The sequence below is a fragment of the Carcharhinus amblyrhynchos genome, chromosome 21, assembly GCF_965287045.1.
Source record: "Carcharhinus amblyrhynchos chromosome 21, sCarAmb.v2.hapA, whole genome shotgun sequence".
NCBI lineage: Eukaryota > Metazoa > Chordata > Chondrichthyes > Carcharhiniformes > Carcharhinidae > Carcharhinus > Carcharhinus amblyrhynchos.
The window spans coordinates 5,952,189-5,971,631 of NC_137344.1; the positions used below are offsets into that span (position 1 = coordinate 5,952,189).

Consider the following 19,443-nt stretch of genomic DNA (forward strand, 5'->3'; position numbering starts at 1 on the left):
ACAGAAGAGACCATTCAGCCCATCAAGTCAGCATCAACCACAATCCCACCCAGGCCTTAGCCTCGTAATCCTAATGCATTTACCTTAGCTGGTCCCCTAAGGGACAATTTAGCTTGGCCAATCTGCCTAACCCACACATCTTTGGGCTGTAGGAGGAAACCCTTGCAGACAGCGGGGAGATCGTGCAGACTCCGGACAGACAGCGACCCAAGCCGGGAATCGAACCTGGATCTCTGGTGCTGTGAGGCAGCAGTGTTAACCACTGTGCCACCCCTACAAGAACTACCTATAACTATACAGGTCCACTCCCAATAACACCCTAACTCCCACTGCGGCCTTCCAGCCCCAGCAATGCACACCCTCACATCCTATTGGCCCAGTTTTGCACACCTTGGTTCTGGTATGATCACATGGCCCATGAAGGATTGCCTATTAAAGGGGCCACACTAGCACACTCCTTCCCCCCAAACCTCTCAGACTATCTTTTCATGAAACAAAAAGACAAACAGTTAACACAGAGACAGACAAAACAACAATATTACAGAAGCAACACTAGGAAAAGATAGTTCATAATGTCAGCCCATCTGGAAATTTCTGGACGCTTGGGATACACTGTAACTCTGTCAGGAGTTCTTCAGCAGTCGATGACACAGGAACTACTCACGGTGTGGAAGTGCTAACCACCTCTGGAGCTAGGCTTTTGCTGGCCTCCTCTTCTGACACATCCACTGCTACCAAATAAACCTGCTGGACTTTAACCTGCCATTGTGAAACTTCTTACTATGTTTACCTCAGTCCAACACTGGCATCTCCACAGCATCGCCACTGAAGTCAGAAATGGCCTTGGTTCCACCGTAGGCATCAAAATCTCCAGTTCAGAAGCAGATAGACATGAACTTGATGAGGGGCACACTTGCTTGTTTTCCAGAGTTGGTTCTATTTGCCTGCACAAGTGGTCAAAATGCTTCTTTACTTGATGGCCATGGGCCTCCACCACACGAGACCGGCCCCATCTTCTCCACAACTTTCCCTCGTACACAGGCAGGTCTGTCATAGAAAACATGGTTGCCAACATTAAACAACCTGGCCCCTTTCAGGGAGTCATGATTTCTGAGAGGCTTGCATGGCCCTCCACCTGCCCCAACAAATTTGGGAAAAGTAAACAGGTACGCAGGTGCCAACCCATTAGCAATTCCTCAGATGCGACCTCAGTGTTGGCATGAGGTGTAGTATCGTAGGATAGCAAAAAAATTGCCAATCGCAATGGCAACAACCTATGAGCCTGTTTCAAGGAGGCCTTGAACGTCGGCACAGCTTGTTCCACCAATCCAATTGAGGCAACATGATAGGGGGCAGTCCTGAAATGACGAATACCTAAGATTTGTCAGCCATGAATGCTACTCCTTGTCTGATACCAACACTTTGGGAAGTCCACGTACCGCAAAGATCTGCCTCAGTTTATCAACGGTAGATGTAGCTGTGATGGATCCCATGAACAGAATGTCCAGCCACTTGTTATGGGCATCTACTGGAGTAGAAACATGTGCCCGATAAAGGCCCAACAAATCTACATGTTGCCGCAACCACAGACAGCCTGGTCACTCCCGGGGTGCATGCTCACTTGTAGCGATAATGTTTGCTGGGTCTGACAACTTTAACACTGCCCAACCATTTGTTCCATTTCTCTATCAATGCCAAGCCACAAGACTTAGCTTTGGGCCAACGCTTTCATTCTGCTCTGGCCACAATGGCCATCATGTAACTGCCACAATAGCAACCCCATCTTTGCAGGTTATCTCATCTCTGTGTTGCAAGGGCAGCACAGTGGTTAGCACTGCTGCCTTACAGAGCCAGGGACCTAGGTTCGATTCCCTGCTTGGATCAACGTCTGTGCGGAGTCTGCACATTCGCCTTGTGTCTGCGTGCATTTCCTCCAGGTGCTCCGGTTTCCTCCCACAGTCTGAAAGACGTGTTGGTTAGGCGCACTGGCCATGCTAAATTCTCACTCAGTGTACCAGAACAGGCGCCAGAGTGTGGCGACTAGGGGATTTTCACAGTAACTTCATTGTAGTGTTAATGTAAGCTGACTTGTGACTAATAAATAAACTTTTAAAAAGAATAAGGCTATATTTGCTCTGCCTTGTTGAAGTATGGTGAAAAGTCTGACAACACCAGGTTTTAGTCCAACCTATTTATTTGATAATATACTCAAGCTTTCGGGGTTAGCCCCTTTGTCAGGTGAATGGAGAGTTCTGGCCTCAGACAGAGCATATAAAGCACAGACAGTTCAGAGATTACTGATTAGAATGCGAATCCTTACATTGTTGAAGTATCAGTCAGTACCATTTTCATAACCTTTGACAGCAATGTGTCCCTATTGGAAATGACAATGTAGGCTGCTGAAACGGGCAAGACATTTAAAAAAAATGCAGGGCCAATGCTATCTCCTGTGGAACAGGTGGCGATTGTGTGGTCTGTAGCAGTGGAATGCAGCTAAGTGCATATGCATTTGAAGTGTGTTTTTTGCCTATGCTGGAGGGAGGACATTGTTGTAAGTTGCCAGCAGTAAGGTCCATCTCTGTACTCTGATCGAGGCAATAGGCGGCACTAGTTTATCCTCCGAGGAAAACTCTGACAATGGCTTATGGTCTTGCATGACGTGAAGTGTCGTCTGTAGAGGTAATGGCGAAATTTCATCATCACGTAAGTGTCTACTTCCTATGTAAATTGTCAGTATTTATTCTCAGCATCTGACAAAGTCTTCAAAGAAAACAGCATTGGCCTCTCTGCCCCATCTGCCATTCCATGCGATAGAAATACTTCAACTGCTTAGGGCAGGGCATCATAGGTGACTACCAATGGCTCGCTGGTGCACGAGCAATGTCGACAATTGTGAAGCCTGTTTGACTTGGACCAAAGCCTACTTCCCTCGCTGATTTTTTTTAAAAAGCTGGTGTTGGGGTTAGGCGACAGTTTTGTTGATATTATAGAAGGTTCCTACAAATGTAACTGACCGTTCCTAGGAGGATTTCAGTTCTGTCACGTTCCTAGACACCGGCACTCCCTGAACAGTCTTCACATTGTCTATGAGGGGGATGCAACCACTTTGCATGGACTTTAAAACTGAGGTTCGTAGCCTCCTCAGCTTGAGCAAATACATTCCTCACATTTTAAACATGCCAACTTCCAATAACCTCTTTAGGACCTCCTCCAGGTTTGCGCCATGTTCTTCAGGAGACACACCTGTAATTTGGACATCATCCAAATACATCAACACTTTGAGGATTCCTTGTGACAAGCTCACCATAGTGCGCACAGCCTGATAAGACACCAAATGGCAGTGTACTGATGTAACTGTTTGAGATTATTTATTATAACTAACTTTTTGATATCCTCTTCCAGTCCCAGCTGTTGATAAGTATGACTTTTTGATTTGATTTAGGTCTAGTTTAGTATATTTGAGGCTCCGGGCTAACTTATCACAGCGGTTTTCCAGCCTCTGGATGGGCTAACAGTCCAGTAGAGCTCCCCTGTTTACCATTAGTCTATAGTCCCCACAGATTCTTATGATATGGTCTGGTTTCAGTACAGTGTGGCCTGTTCAGAAAACTGCACAGGTCTTCCAGCCTTTTCAGTTCAATCTCTACTTTTTGGTGTAACACACTGGGCATGCTCAAAACACCGAGTCATAGCCTCAAGGTTTACGTAAATTTTAGCTTTAACCCCTTTCATCAAATCCAGTTCTCTCCAAAATACCTCCTGATATTTAAATAGGAATTCCGTGAATCCCCCCATCCTCGACATTAAATATTTTCAGATAGTCTGGTTTTATTTGTTTTAACCAGTCCTGTCCCATGAGACTAAGTCTCTGTCCTTCAATCACCATGATGGGTCGCTGACTAACTGGTTCCTACAGGCATGGAGGTTGTCCCCACTATCTTCAGTGTCTCTCCTGTATACATCACCAAAATAGCCTCAGAATAGCTAAGGTTTAAAGGCTGCTGTTCCTTTTGGAGATGTTTAAATGTTTTCTGCACTTACGACAGTGGCCACAGTATCAGGTGTCAACCTCCATTTACTGGGGAGTGTCATTACCCATTAAAACAATCTCAATGCCAGGCATCTTGCTGAGTTGGACCTTAATGTGTGTAAGCCTCAGATCCCTCTTTTGGTTTCTCCACCAGCTTATTCATAGGGGTTGTAGTCATCATTTCCTTCTTTTCTACAGCATTCTGTGCAGCCTCATGCACTCCACATGTAGGTCGCAGGCAACCCTTCTTTTTGCATCTGAACCAGATCAAATTCTTGCACTGGCCCATCTCCTGGGGATGGTCTCTCCTACACCACAAAAAAGCCTCCGACCCTGGTACTGAGCGATTCTTCTCAGACCCTGCTGACCTCACTTGGGCTGTTCCTAGCAGCAGCTGCTTCCCGCCATAACCGGTTCACCTCATTCTGCATACCTTAACGCTCACACAAGCCTTGCTCAGTGCACTCAGTCACTTGGACCATCTCTACTGCTTTTACCAGCGAAATCTTGGTTTCAGCAAGCAGTTCCTTTTGGATGTTGAGGTTGGTGATCCTACAAACCAAACAATCCCACATCATGAAAGGAGGCGATAGTCTCGTGGTCTTATCGCTAGGCTATTAATCCAGAAGCTCAGCTAATGTTCTGGGGACCCAGGTTCAAATCCCATCATGGCAGATGTTGGAATTTGAATTCAATATAAAAAAACTGGAATTAAGAATCTACCAACGACCATGAAACCATTGCTGATTGTCAGAAAAGCTTACCTGGTTCACTAATGTCCTTTAGAGAAGGAAATCTGCTGTCCTTACCTGGTCTGGCCTATATGTGACTCCAGGGCCACAACAATGTAGTTGTCTCTCAAATGCCCTCTGAAATGGCCTAACAAGCCACTCAGTTCAAGGGCAATTAGGGATGGACAATAAATTCTGCCAATGTCCCATGAATGAATAAAAAGCCTCCCAATGCTCAGCCAGCTGTTGAATTTTGCCCATAAAGCCAGAGACCATCCCTCCTGGCCCCCTAACAGTAGAATGGCATTTGCACCTTTGCATGATAACAGAAGGTCAGGGGTTATAGTGACCATTAACCAAATTGACTAACCGGTTGAAGGTTTTTTGTCTGGATCTTTGGATCATGTCAAACTCCTCATCAGATTGCAAGTCTGTGGGCAGCAGACTGTAAGCATCTTCTGCTTGTCCTCTGCTGTTACTTTGTTTTAGGAACAAAAATAACAGTCTCTCGACGTACTGCGCCCAACTTCGGAGTTGAACTTGGAGGAGTGAACACTCTGCTTCCCCTCTAACTCTGCACTGAAAACTTTCAACAACTCATCAGGTCTGTCCTCGTCACCAGTGTAATAACTCAACTCAACGTGGCCAGTAAGAAACTAAAAGATCTATCGGAGAGAGAGCAGAGCTAACGTTTCAAGTCTAGATGACTCTCCTTCAGAGCTGCCCAGCGCTGACAAAAAGTCATCCAGACTCAGAACATTAGCTCTGCTCTCTCGACAAGGATGCTGTCAGACCTGCTGAGGCTTTCCAGCATTTTCTGTTCAAAGCAAAACCTTTACATATTAACCTCCCAATATGTCCCGTCCAAAAGATGATTTCACGGAACAAATGAATCATAGCAGCTACAGTGTAGAAAGAGACAATTTGGCCCATTGAGCCTGCATTGACAACAATCCCACCTAGGTCCCAACCCGGTAACCCCACATTTTTACTTTCCTAATCCCCCGACACTTGGGCAATTTATCGTAGCCAATCAACCTAACCTGCATATGTTTGGACTGTGGGAGAAAACTAGAGCACCTGGAGGAAACCCAGACATGAGGAGAAACTCCACACAGAAAGTCACCCAAGCCAGAATTGAACCCGGATCCCTGGCGCTGTGAGGCAGCACTGTGAATTACTGTGCCACCGTGTCACCCTTCGCAATGATTTTCTATCAGAAGCTTAAAAATGCTACAACAGCGAGGTGGGCAGCAACAAGACAATTGTGTCTCTGTGAGAACATGAAGCACCTGCAGGGTTTACCCCAGTCCATACAGGATTATTCCTGTTGACTGATAGGGCTTTCTGCAGTAGTTGGCATGAATTACTTTTCAATCCATCCGCACACTTTGATAATGAATGAGGTTATGTGGCGGGGACGGAAGATGGCTAGAGTTACAGGTGCCGAGATCAAACAAAGCTAAGGCTCATGATTCTTGATGGAGGATGAGGTAGCAGTCTCAAAGAAAGAAATCAGACACTAATTTTTACTTATTCAAACACCAGCCTGTTATTCTGCACTTGGCTGAACAGAAAAAACATTGCTGGGTAAACTCTCTCGTCAGAAAATAGTATGAAATGGGGAGGTGCTGGCGGGGGGAGGCAGAAGCCGCACATATAACGCATTAAGTTTTGCAATAGAATCTTTGAAGATGAAAAGTAGTGAGCCATGCAACTAATCTGTTAAGTTAATTAAAACATAGCTGGTAAAGGCAATTTCCTTTACTACTAAACACAATATTTAGAATACTTTAAGAAGAATCGTTGGTGGACTCCAAAAACTTTGCAGAATTGTATCATATTACTCAATTCATCAAACCATGAACTCACTGGCAACAGTTAGATTAGAAGTATGTTCTCAAGGTGTCAATTGTGTTGGTTTACAGAGAAAGAATTTCAAAAGTAAAACAAAGAATACCACTGATTTTAGTCATATTTCTGAGTGAACAAAATGAGATGAAGCATTCAATCACCTGGCATCAAGGTATTTAAAAAATATATCAGAAAAAAGGAGAAAAAAGTTCAAAGAAAGAAACTGCAAACCTAGCAAGTGCCAAATGCGATGAGTTTACATTAAACATTGTCTTTATTTTGTGGAGGCACTCTCTTGCAATGAATTATTCATCTTTTTTAAAGTTTATTTATTCGTATCACAAGTAGACTTACATTAACACTGCAATGAAGTTGCTGTGAAAATCCCCTGGTTGCCACAATCCAGCACCTGTTCAGGTACACTGAGGGAGAATTTAGCATGGCCAATGCACCTAACCAGATGCCTTTCGGACTGTGGAAGAAAGGCTGGGAATTGAACACAGATCCCTGGCACTGTGAGGTTGCAGTGCTAACCATTGTGCCGCCCCACCACTCCTCTCTGGGGAAAATAATTCCACAGACTAATAGCCCTCTGAGAAAAAAAATTCTTGTCCAGTCTTATATGGGAGATGAGAATAAAAGAAAATGGAGTTGCAGCATGTGGATTGGTTACAGTCAACAAGGCAGGTTTATTGATAAGTTGTTCACTGTACAAAGGCTTGGGGTAGATGGGCTAAACGTTCACAAAGCAGCCAAAGATGTCATGAGCTAAACATGTGTCAACATGTTTAAGATATTAAAGATAGAAGGATGGTAGGAGTTGAGGGCCTGAATGCAATTATTGTCACTAGAGAGGTAGTGCTTGATCGACTAGCGGGACTGATGGTGGACAAGTCCCCAGGACCAGATGGAATACATCCCAGGGTTCTGAAGAAAATGGCAGAGGCGATAGTGGATGCCTTAGTGATTATTTACCAAACTTCGCTGGATTCCAGGGGAGTGCCAGAAGATTGGAAAATGGCTAATGTTACGCCGCTGTTTAAAAAAGGTAGCAGACAAAAGGCAGGGAATTATAGACTGGTTAGTTTAACGTCTGTTGTAGGAAAAATGCTTGAATCCGTCATCAAAGAAGAAATAGCGAGGCATCTGTAATGGTTTGATAGAGCAGATGCAGCACGGATTCGTTAAGGGGAAGTCGTGTTTGACGAATTTATTGGATTTCTGTGAGGATGTGACTAGTGCGGTAGACAGAGGGGAACCGGTGGATGTGGTGTTTCTCGATTTTCAAAAGGCGCTTGATAAGGTGCCGCACAAAAGGTTGCTTCAGAAGGTTAGGGAGCATGGAGTTGGGGGTAAGGTGTTAGCGTGGATAGAGGATTGGTTGTCTAATAGGGAGTAGAGAGTTGGTATCAATGGGTGCTATTCTGATTGGCGGTTGGTGACTAGCGGAGTGCCGCAGGGATCGGTGCTGGGGCCTCAGCTATTTACCATTTATACAGATGATCTGGTAGAGGGGCTGAGTGTAGGGTGATGAAATTTGCTGATGACACAAAGATGAGTGGAAAAGCAAATTGTGTGGAGGGTGTGGAAAGTCTGCAGAGGGATCTGGATAGGCTGAGCGAGTGGGCGAGGATCTGGCAGATGGAGTACAATGTTAGCAAGTGTGAGGTTATCCACTTTGGCAGGAATAATAGCAGGAGGGACTACTATTTAAAGGGCAAAAAGCTGCAGCATGCTACGGTGCAGAGGGACCTGGGGGTCCTTGTGCATGAGTCGCAAAAACCCAGTCTGCAGGTGCAGCAGGTGATCAAGAGGGTGAATGGAATGCTGGCCTTTATAGCGAGGGGGATAGAATATAAAAGTAGGGAGGTCTTGCTGCAACTGTACAGGGCACAGGTGAGGCCGCAGCTGGAGTACTGTGTGCAGTTTTGGTCGCCACACTTGCTTAAGGATATTTTGGTCTCAGAGGGAGTGCAGAGGAGGTTCACTAGGCTGATATCGGAGATGAGGGGGTTAGACTATGAAGTGAGACTAAATAGACTGGGTCTGTACTCGTTGGAGTTTAGAAGTATGAGGGGGGATCTTATAGAGACATGTAAGATAATGAAAGGGATGGATAGGGTAGAGGTAGAGAGATTCTTCCCGCTCAGAAAGGACAGCAGGACTAGAGGGCACAGCCTCAAGATGGGGGGGGGGGGGTCAGTTTAGAACAGAGTTGAGGAGGAACTTCTTCTCTCAAAGGGTGGTGAATCTCTGGAATTCTCTGCCCGTTGAAGTGGTGGAGGCTACCTTGCTAAATATATTTAAGACACGGGTAGATAGGTTTTTGACAGACAAGGGAATTAAGGGTTAAGGGGAAAAAAGCGGGAAAGTGGAACTGATCCACTTCAGATCAGCCATGATCTTATTGAATGGCAGCACAGGCTCAAAGGGCTAGATGGCCTACTCCTGCTCCTATTTCTTATGTTCTTATAATATTACAACATCAAACCAAATATATAACATCAAATAACCAATGTATTTTTACATGTCATTAAAGCATATATACAAGGACAGGCAACAAGTTATTACACACTAATAATAGTTAATAGCAAAGATAATTTGGTGGACATTTATCCAGCACTGGTTGCCTTCCGAAGATTTGGTTGTTCTTTATCTAAGAGACATTCACTGATTCTTCGGTGCCTCAGTCTCTTTTGCAGAAGAAAGGCCTGTGACAGCAAAGGATTTTTGAAATCTCGATCTCTGCTGATTGACCCAAAGTTGCAGTCACAATATCTGATAGTATGGACGGTAGTTCTGGCACATTGATGCATGTCGCTAACTGATCTGCACTTTGTTTCCACACTAGCTCTTCTACACCCTTTCCAATGCATCAACATCCTTCCGGTAGTATGGTGACCAGGACTGTACTTAGCTACAATACGTTTAGTCTCTTCATCCAAGTCACTGAAATACTTTGCAATTAGTTGAGGTCTCAGTACTGAAATGAGTAGAGGCAGGAGTGAGATCAAATGATGTTATGGAGATGGAAATAGGCAGTCTTAGTGAGGGTACAGGTGTGGAATCAGATCATTTCACAGCCAAGTACAACACCAAGGTTGGGAACAGTCTGGTTTAATTGCAAACAGCGCCAAGGAGAAGGATGGGGTCAGTGGTAAGGGAATGGGGTTTGTAGAGACGCCATTGCTTTAAAACTCCAGCTACATAATACATTCTGTTCCTCACCTCGCTCCATGCTTGGTCACCATGTTGAAAAAATTACAAATTCAACCCTAAATTCCAAGTCATCAAATACCTTATTAAAAGAAAACTGACATTAATGTCAGTGATTTTCTAGCTAAGATTCAATGTTTTAAAAAAAATATGCTGTAAAATCTCTTTTCCATTTTTTCTTAGGTCTTCAGGAACACAAAACAAGAGGTTTAACTGTGAAATTTTTGAAAAAGTCAAAAGGATAGTTGTTAGCTGGGCTATCCCATTGGAAAAAAATTTGCCGGAAACACCAGCTTCAGACAAGGCAACCAGAATAACATTTGAATTTACCACTTCAGCTACACAATTGATTATTGGAAATATAATTTCCAAGGTCTACTAAACGGGATCCTCTAAAGCGCTTGCTACAATACATTCTGGAAGTCACCAGAGTGAAATATGTGGCCCCGATCAATGAACAACACTCCAAGGGCAGCAACACCCCTAAAATGGATACAATCAGAGCTCATGGGATAGGGGAGACAAATCCATTGGAACAAAGTGAAAATAGATATTTGTATCGGGCTAAACATGAGGCATTCGCGTGTTACCCCAGTCACACTTTAAATTACTAAAAAACAAAATACTGAAAAACTTAGAGGAGCACGGTTTCCAATTGAAATTGAAAGCATGTGAGAAATTGTCTGACACACTACGATTACAAATACCAAATTTTTCATACATGATTCAAATTTTACAGTGAATCGGATTTTCTGAATAGAGATATACTGGAAAACAGGTTTGGGGGGGGGGGGGCGGAAATCAATCATGACCACAGTTATTGGATTGCATTCATTTTGAACAAAATTTGAAAAATTATACAAGCCAATGGCAAAATTCAATGGGTTAAAGTTAAATTGAACATAGGTGTAACTTAGCCAATAGCTAAGCAAGAATGTTCAAGGTTGGAGATGGAAGCCAAAGGGAAAAGAATGGACAGCCTTAGCAGATTAGGCAACCGAACTCAAAGGAAAAACATTCAACAACATATATTTAAATAGCATATTTAAATAATAAAACAACTTCAGCCATCTGACAGGAGGTTTATCTTGCAAATCAAGATCCGAGTCGCATAAAGTGATATTAGTGATGGTGATCGAAACATTGATCAAAGAGGTAAGTTTAAGGAGTCTCCTACAGGACAAAAGAGAGAGGAATAGGCGGAGAGGTTTAAGAAAGGAATTCCAGACCTGAGGGTTCAATAGCAAAAGATACAGCCACTAGTGATGGAGCAACTAAAATCAGGGTGTTGAAGAGTTGGTAGAGCCCAGAAATCTCAAAGGAGTCATGGAGTTGAAGGAGATCTATAGCAAAGGGCAAGCCAAGGACAGATTTTAAAATAAGGATGATCATTTTAAAATCAAGACATTGCTAGACCAGAAGCCAATGCGAGCATAGGCAAAGCAAATTTATTCCAGGTTAGACCAGGCGCAGCAATGTTTGGATGATGTCAAGTTAATGGATGTCAAATATGGGAGGCTGTCCGGAAGTGCATTGGAATAGTTAAACGTGGAGGTAACTAAGACATGAATGAGGTTTGCAGCAGCCAATGAGCTGTGGCAGAAAGGAAAGAAAGATAATATTACAAAAGGTGGAAGCAGGTGGTCTTAGTGATTATGTGGATATGTGGTCAGTAGCACATCCCACAAACAAACATGGCACAGAATACTTCAGCTTATTCAGCACTCGGTGTCGAACAAGCAGTTTAATAATTAAGTAACAATGTAGGAATCGAGAGGGGTGGAGGTGTGATGCAGTGTACATGAGAAAGCTGACACAGTACTTACACACAAGCTAATTACATAGAAGGGGTAAGAACATAAGAAATAGGAGCAGGAGTAGGCCATCTAGCCCTTCGAGCCTGCCCCGCCATTCAATAAGATCATGGCTGATCTGAAGTGGATCAGTTCCACTTACTCCCCATATAGATCAGAAATCTATCTACCCGTGACTTAAAACATATTCAACGATGTAGCCTCCACCACTTCAATGGCCAGAGAATGCCAGAGATTCACCACTCTCTGAGAGAAGTTCCTCCTCAACTCTCCACCCCCCCTTATTTTGAGGCTGTGCCCTCTAGTTCTGGTTTCCTTTCTAAGTGGAAAGAATCTCTACCTCTACCCTATCTAGCCCCTTCATTATCTTGCAAGTCTCCATAAGATCTCCCCTCAGCCTTCTAAACTCCAACGACTACAGGTCCAATCTACTCAATCTTTCCTCATAAGCTAACCCCCTCATCTCCAATATCACCCTGGTGAACCTTCTCTGTACTCCCTCCAAGGCCAATGTATTCTTTCGCAAATAAGAGGACCACTCAGCCCTAGAGTTGCTCCATCTTTCAATAAATCATAGCTGATCAGAATTGCACCCTCAACTTCACATTCTTGCTGATCCCCCGATAACCTTTCACCCTATTGTTTTTCAAGACTTCTATTCAACTGACCATATTTGGAACACTTTTGATCCCCTTATCTAAAGATAGATATATGGGCATTGGAGACAGTCCAGGGAAAACTCACTATGTTGATCTCAGGTATGCAGGGATTTTCTTATGAGGTTTGAGTAGGTTGGGACTATTCATTGGAGTTTAGAAGAATGAGAGGTGACCTTCCTGAGACATAGGATTCTCAGGGGGTTTGACAGGGTAAATGCTGAGAGGTTGTTACTCCTTGTGGGGAGAGTCAAGGACCAGAGAGTAATAATCTCAAGAGTAAGGAGTTGCCCACTTAAGACAGATGAGGAAGAACTTCTTTTCAAAGCCCACAGAATCTTGTTTTAGTCAATCTATACACATCCAGCCCCCTTTGAGTGACCTCGAAGGCCCCTTCACTCCAGTGGGGTTGGGTCGCCCGCTGGAGTGAACCACTCCTAGCCAGGTGGGGTGTGGGCGGTTCTCAGAGACACACTAGGATATTTCAGTCACGGCCCTGCTAATCAGATGTAAAATACATTTAAATGAGAATTAGTATAAATTATGCAGCTCTGCACCAATTTCTGGCGCTGAGCTGATGGCACCCAAAATCCAGGTACTGGAGACCTGCGGAGGCTGTAGTGCCTCCGCTTTTGTCTCCAGGCCAGCTGTGCTACAAGAGCAGCACAGCGGGATGGAAGGATCACCCCCGACATTCAGATAGATGTCAGAGCCACCGGATGGTAGTCATTAAGACATTAATGTCTTCTTGAAGCAGGAAGGGGCCTCAGATTGGTGTAAGGAGAGGTTAATGATGTCTGCAAATACCCCTGACAGCTGATCCATGCAGGATCTGAGTGCACATCAGGGTACCCCATCTGAGGCAGTCACTCTGGGCCAGGTGAGGGTGCTGTAGCTGCAGAAATGTCACAGTGAATGGAACAAAAAGAAAAACATTCCCTCTAAGAGGTGTTGAACTTCCTATCTGAATTCATCGACTGTCAGCATTCACTGTTTGAGAGGTTAACAAGTCTTGCGTGTGGAAAACTCATTATATCAACTTTACCTGGCACCTTCCTAAACTTCTAATCAGATCATCTGTTTCTGCACAATTAACTCCTCCACTCACCAGATTCCACTTAGGATATTAAATGTGAATCATGTTTCTCCCTTCAGCTTTTTATTTTCCAAATAACAAGGTGAGCTCTGTTCTTCTCCACAGATCAAAGATGTGAAGCCTAATGACATTCTGGTTGTCCACTAAAGCCTTTTGACTTGTGCACATTGACCAAAAATAGATTCAATATTCCAAGTGAGATCTCACCTATGCTTCATCAACTGTGGGCTACATTCCCTTTCACGTGCTCCATATAACTACCCAGAAATTCCTTTTCAGCTTAGTTATCTTGTCATTTCAACAATACTGCATGCTGTCTTTCACGTTATAATCTATTTGTCTTTGTCATTTAGTCTTTTCTAATTTTTTCCTCAATTCATAACAATCTGATGTCTTGCAGTTCCTTCTGATTACATCTTGGGTCATTTGGTAGCTCTATAATTGGGTATGATAGTGCATTGGCATTTCCTATGTTATAACAGGGATTACACTTCAAAAGTACTTCAATGGCTGTGAAGCACTTTGGGACATCCTGAGCAATTGTCTTCAATTTCTCCTTGTTGTGCATGGCCAACTTGGTGCATCCTTTAAGATTGTTACTCAAACATGAGACAAAGATCTTACACATCTTAAAGGGATGTTGCACGTGTGCCTGAATGTTCTGTTCAGGGAACGAACAGGATTGCTGCGTAGCCATGCACCCATGCAGCTTACCGACAGCATCGACCGTGCATTTGTGACAAGTGCTATGTAAATGCAAGTCTTTTATTTTCTTGGAGAAGTTGAGTTCAAACCTAATTGTAGATTTCAACATACTTCAGCGCAGTACTGAGGAAGTGTGCCATCTTCAGGATGTGGTGTCAAACTGCGGCTCTGTCAGTTTGTGGGATCTTTGTTGTAAACTAATTAGCTTCCATGTATCTCTTCATTATAACAGCAATTGCCCTTCTAACTAATTCCTTTGGGTGTGAGATGCTTCCACAACAAGTTCTGGGGATGTGGATGGTGGTAGAGAACCGCCAATTCTTCTGTCATCTCTTGGCTTTTTTCAATCCTATGTACTTTTTTTAAAAAATGTAAAATCATTTTGTTCCTTTCCTACTTCCTCTTAAACACTGATCCAATCAAAGAGGCCATCAAAGGGGATTACCAAGCAACAGATGTGAGGATTGAAGAAAAATAAACTTTGTTTTCCCATCAAACCCACAACATGACAGGATCCTTATAAGCAAAATGACATCTTTTCAAGAAAGCAACGCCACAAGGCATCTCAGAGAAAAAGCCAACAAGAAGCAAGAGTGAATGTGCATTTATATAGCATCTTCCACATCCTTAGACCATACCAGAATGCTTAACTGACACCTGGTTACTTTTGGAATAAATTCATTATTGCTTTAAAGTGATAGATGAGGAGTTAAAAGAGATGACTTAATACATTGTTGAAGATCTTTTTGAAGAGGTTTGAAAAGAGAATTTTGGGGAGTAGATTTGTATGGACTGTTTCCCAATGGTAGAGGGGAGGGAAGCAGGGTGGCTGGAAAATCACCTTAGGAAAAATAGATGAAATGGATTGGGATAGAAACATAGAAACTAGCTGCAGGAAGAGGCCATTCAGCCCTTTGAGCTTCTCCGCCGTTCAATATGATTTTTTAAAAATTAATTTTATGGAATATGGTCATCACTTGCGAAGACAGCATTTATCGCTCAACTCTCGTTGTTCTCGAGGTGATGGTGATGAGCTGCCTTCCAGAACTGCTGCAGTCCATGTGGTGTAGGTACACAAACACAGTGCCATTCAGGAGGGAGTTCTAGGATTTTGATCCATTGGCAGTGAAGGAATAGCGATATATTTGAAAGTCAGGATTGCAAGTGGCTTGGAGGGGAACTTCCAGTTGGTGGTATTTCCAGGTATCTGCTGCTTTTGTCCTTCTAGATGGTAGCAGTCTTGCACTTACAAGGTGTTGCCTAAGGAACCTGGGTGAGTTGCTGCAGTGCATCTTGTTGATGGTACACATGGCTTCTTGTCAATATTAATACAGAGAATGATGGACTGTATTCACAACTAAATATCTGGCAGGCAATCTAATAATAGTGTTAGCCATGGAGTTACAGGTGAGTGTAAAGAAGTAGTGTTGAGTATCATCAGCGTACATATCAGAGCTGACCTATGTTGTTATTAATTACACATAGCCAGCAGCAGAATGGCACAAATAATCCAGTAATTTTTGGTGATTAGTAATTCATGGGCACCTCTACAGTGCCAAAAGTTGCTGACTCATTTTCACATGCCATTCAGAATTCTTTTCCTGAAGCAAATTCCAGCCCATTATTTGCATTTGCGACAATAGAAAATATCAGAAACAGATTTTATTTTAAATTGAGCATGCATTATCCTTCTATTCAGCCTTTTTATCCACTTGTAGCTGTCACTGGGCACACAATTCCCACTACTATTAAGATAGCCAGACTACCTGCTCTCAAGCATCCATCAATTTTACTCCTCATTTAGTCACTAGAGAACACAAGTCAGCATCCAGTGCTGACCTTCCTTCATATTTCACACTTCACTACAAAGATATGCTGTACGCTACCTCTCAAAGCAGCGTATCGAAAACTGGGAGGAGGGGGGGGTCAGGAGCTTGGGAGCAAGGGTTTGGGATTTGAATCCATCCACACGCATCCATACTTTCAATACTCGATAGGTTCTGATGAAAGTCACGTTAATCTTGTTTCTCTCTTCACAGATACCACCTTTCTTTTCCTATTTATTTGTGGGATGTGGATGTCGCTGGCTGGACCAATATTTATTAGCTATCCCCAATTGCTCATAAACTTAGTGGCTTGCTCAGCCATTTCAGAGGGCACTGAGAGTAAACCACAAATTTAAGTTTATTTATTAGTGTCACAAGTAGGCTTACATTAATGCTGTGATGAAGTTATTGTGAAAATGCCCTAGTCACCACTAGGTGCCTGTTTGAGTACACTGAGGGAGAATTTAGCCACAGCCAATGCACCAAACCAGCACATCTTTCAGACTGTTGGAGGAAACTGCAGCACCTGGGGTAACCCATGAAGACATGGGGAGAATGTGCAAATTCCACACAGGCAGTGACCCAAGCCAGGAATCGAACCCGTGTCCCTGCCGCTGTGAGGCAGCATACTAACCATTGTTCCACAATGCCGCCCATAGCTGTGGTTCTCGAGTCACATGTAGGCCAGACCAGGTAAGAAGCAGATTTCCTTCCCTAAAGGAGATTAGCGAACCGAATGAACTTTTACTATATTCGACAATGGCTTTGTGGTCAGCAGACTTTTAATTCCACCTTTTTATTGAAATCAAATTTCACCTCTGCCAAGGATTCGAACCCTGGTCCCCAGAGCATTACCTTGAATCTCTGAATTATTAGTCCAGTGACAATACCACTACATCATTGTCTTCCCAACTAACACCTGACCTGCTGAAAATAGAACTTTCTTTCTTATTTCAGATTCCAAGCATTTGCTTCTGTATCCAATGTCATCCAGTTAATTCAGATTAACAATGAAAATAAATATAAATACGTTAATTATATGTGTACATTTGTATGATCATACATACGAGTGAATTCAGCCCCTCGAGCCTGCTCTGTCATTCAATAAAGTCATGGCTGATCTGATTATAATCTCAACTCCACATTCCCACCTATTCTTCAATAACCTTTCACCACCTTTCCTATCATCCAAGATCAAATCTCTAGATTTTCCTCACACTCATTTCAATATGAAATGAAATGTGTAAATAGCTTTAAAGTGAACTGAAAGTTCTTCATTCAAGATTAAATTTAATGCTTAATTGACAGAATTACACAGCAATAGTCAATGGTGCAAAAGCAAGTTAAATCTGAAAAAAATCCAAAGTGAATATACACAGACAAAAAACAAAAATAATCTGACCGAATTCCCAACTAAAGCTATGAGTTCACTGAATATGTAGCACCATCTTGAGCTCAATATGCGGTACTGCTAAACAGCACCCAGTTTAAACAGACACCAGAAATGTTCCAAAACAGAGCTCCAGTGAACATGACCACAAACAACACAAAATACTGTGGAGCCTGTAAGGCACATTAGGATTTTAAACTTTTGGCATTATGCAAGCATCAGAAACACAACTACAGGGTCAGTCTGGTCTAGGAGCTCGCACCTGGGCTTGGGCCCACAACCATCAGAAGTGAGGTTGCAACTTGTTGAGCCATGCTTAGTAATTAAAAAGCAAACATACTAAAGTAGTGGAAGTAGTAACTACAAAGTCCATCACATTAAGCCCCATGTTGCTATGTAACAGCAACTTGCATGTACGTAGCATCTTTAGGTCACTTTTAAATGACAGTGACACAGTAGTTAGCACTGCTGCCTCACAGTGCTGGGGGCCCAGGTTCAATTCCAGTCTTGAGTGACAGTATGGAGTTTACACATTCTCCTCGTGTCTGCGTGGGTTTTGCCTAGTTTCCTCCTACAGTCCATAGATGTGCATGTTCGGATTGAACATAAGAACATACATAAGAACGTAAGAAATAGGAGCAGGAGTAGGTTATCTAGCCCTTCGACCCTGCCCCGCCATTCAATAAGATCATGGCTGATCTGAAGTGGATCAGTTCCACTTTCCCGCTTTCTCCCCATAACTCTTAATTCCCCTGTCTATCAGAAACCTATCTACCCGTGACTTAAATATATTCAGCGAGGTAGCCTCCACCACTTCAACTGGCAGAGAATTCCAGAGATTCACCACCCTTTGAGTGAAGAAGTTCCTCCTCAACTCTGATCTAAACTGCCACCACCGCCCCCCTTATCTTGAGGCTGTGCCCTCTAGTCCTGCTATCCTTTCTAAGTAGGAAGAATCTCTCTCCCTCTACCCTATCTATCCCCTTCATTATCTTATATGTCTCTATAAGATTCCCCCTCAGCCTTCTAAACTCCGAGTACAGACCCAGTCTATTCAGTCTCTCTTCATAGGCTAACCCCCTCATCTCCGGTATCAGCCGAGTGAACCTTCTCTGCACAGCCTCCAAGGCCAATATATCCTTCCGCAAGTGCGGTGACCAAAACTGCACATAGTACTCCAGCTGCGGCCTCACCAGTACCCTGTTCAGTTGCAGCAAGACCTCCCTACTTTTATATTCTATCCCTCTCACTATAAAGGCCAACATCCCATTCGCCTTCTTGATCACCTGCTGCACCTGCAGACTGGGTTTTTGTGATTCGTGCACAAGGACCCCCAGGTCCCTCTGCACCGTAGCATGCTGCAGCTTTTCACCTTTTAAATAATAATCCCTCCTACTATTATTTCTACCAAAGTGGATAACCTCACGCTTGCCAACATTATACTCCATGTTAAATTGACCATGTAAAATTGCCCCTTAGGGTCCCAAGATGTGTAGGCTAGGGAGATTATTGGGCGAAATACATGGGGTTATGAGGATAGGACAAGGGATGATAAGTTGCCCTGTCAGAGAGTTGATGCAGACTCGATGGGCTAAATGGCCTCCTTCTGCAATGCAGGGATTCTGCGATACTGTGAAATAACAAGGAAATGCAAAGGTCAATTTCTGCATTGCAGGCTTGGACAAACAGAAATGTAATGATGATCAGTTTTTTTTAATGATGTTGATCGGCCAGGACACCAGGGGTATTTTAAATAAAAAAGCAAAACAGTGGAAAAACTGGAAATCAGAACTAAAAACAGAAGATGCTGAAAATGCTCGGCAGGTCAGGTAGCATCAGTGGAGAGAGAAACAGAGTTAATGTCTCCAGCTTGTTTATGACCTTTTCCGATTCACAGTTGAACTGATCCTGTCAGGACACACACTTTCCAACAGATTTCACTCTATTGCAATCAACAATCACTACCTGGAATGCTGGGCCACCATAAGATTAGCTAAATCAGCACAAAGTGGTAATTGAATCTGGAACAATGGCTCAGCAACTCATAACCAACTCAATCAATCCTCCTGTTAACAAACCTGCTTATATTGTCTTATCCATGTTGGAATTAATTTCTCAAAATTGT

General features: G+C 43.2%; 1 protein-coding gene across 2 annotated transcripts in view; it reads right to left on the bottom strand.

The window, feature by feature from the left end:
- The window catches only part of cep112 (centrosomal protein 112), a 468,252-nt gene that overhangs the window by 424,635 nt on the left and 24,174 nt on the right, over positions 1-19,443 (bottom strand). The window lies entirely within an intron of this gene.